Source organism: Lepus europaeus, chromosome 11, assembly GCF_033115175.1.
Source record: "Lepus europaeus isolate LE1 chromosome 11, mLepTim1.pri, whole genome shotgun sequence".
NCBI lineage: Eukaryota > Metazoa > Chordata > Mammalia > Lagomorpha > Leporidae > Lepus > Lepus europaeus.
In genome coordinates, this window is record NC_084837.1 from 27119604 (window position 1) to 27121016 (window position 1413).

Below are 1413 nucleotides of genomic sequence, written 5' to 3' on the forward strand. Positions count from 1 at the left end.
TGGTTTATAATCTGAAAACTTCCATTATTACTAAATTTATACACTGAACATATGACTCAGTGGCTACAAAAATGCTTCTAGAATTTGGGTTGGACATTTTTTGATCTCATTCTACCATAGATGTCAGGAGTCATCTTGAAAAAAATAATAGTGTAGAATAATGCTAAGGAATTAAAGGATAGTATGACCTAGAAGAAAAGCTAGAGATTTTAGTAGGAATTCAACAATAGTATAAATACACTAAATGTAAGGACTGCCATGGTGTATAGAAGGTCAGAAAGAATGATTTGGGCAGGTATGGGGCTAAGTTTGGAGGATAAGGGACCTGCTCCATTTTGTGGAGGATCATGAATGCCTGCATCTGGAATTTACACATTAACAGATAAAAAATAATACTTTAAGTTAAATAGATTATGCTCTTATCTAGTAGCCATTAATTTTAATAGTTTATTTTTTCACTGACCCAGGAATTCTAATTTCAGCACCATTGAGTATGCTATGCTCAGTGGCTTCAGAGTCTATGAAGGGTGGGGAACATCTGGTCTGGGGCCACGGAAGGCCATTATGAACACAGGCAGGATATGAAATTCAATAATCTGTGTTTTTAAGTTGATAATTCTATGTGGCCCACAAATGATGCTAGAAATATCCAAATGGCCATTGGCAGAAAAAAAAGACCCCTCCCTCTGAATGCAAACTACGTGATTTCCTTCTTACCTTTCTTTGTATTTATTTCATTTTATATCTCTTCTCAATTTTTTGGCTAAGATCAAGTGCAGTATCTGTTCTTATCAGTTTAATATTTTATTTTATTTTTTAGCAAAGCAAGATTTATTGAAGTCAGAAACCTCCTGTTGCAGCAGCCAGGAGGAGAGCTCTAGAGAGGAAGACCCCTCGTTTTTGTTTTAAACAAAAGAGTACAGCAGAGTTGTCTAACAGTCTTGAATAGTCAATAATCTAATGAGCAAATTCCTAAACATTCAGTAAGATGTGTTTTAAGAGTACATTATATGGTGCCTCTTGAATTGTTTAGTTTTGGAATAATCTACATGTTCTTATATTCTTACCCTCTTATTTCTTGTGTGTGTTTTCAAAAACTAAATCTAGTTTTACTAAAATATTTTGGTAACTGGGAAAATTACTTGCAAACAGTTAATGTATATATTATCTATATAATATAGTCATCATAAGACTAGTGTAAAAATGATCTAGAAATCACGACTGAAATTCAAAACTAAAAATCCTATCTGTGCAGTCATTTATAACACTATTTTTTTTGTTTTATTGCAGAATTGATGAATACAAATTGTGTGTTTGATTTGTAACATACACATTGTGAAATATTACTAGCATCGTACTAATTAATATATCTATCACTACAAATTTTAAACAGACAATGCTTTTTTGTATAAG

General features: G+C 32.2%; 1 pseudogene; it reads left to right on the forward strand.

The window, feature by feature from the left end:
• Window positions 1–743: 743 nt before the first annotated feature.
• Window positions 744–852, forward strand: LOC133770856 (U2 spliceosomal RNA; annotated as a pseudogene).
• The last annotated feature ends 561 nt before the right edge of the window (window positions 853–1413 follow it).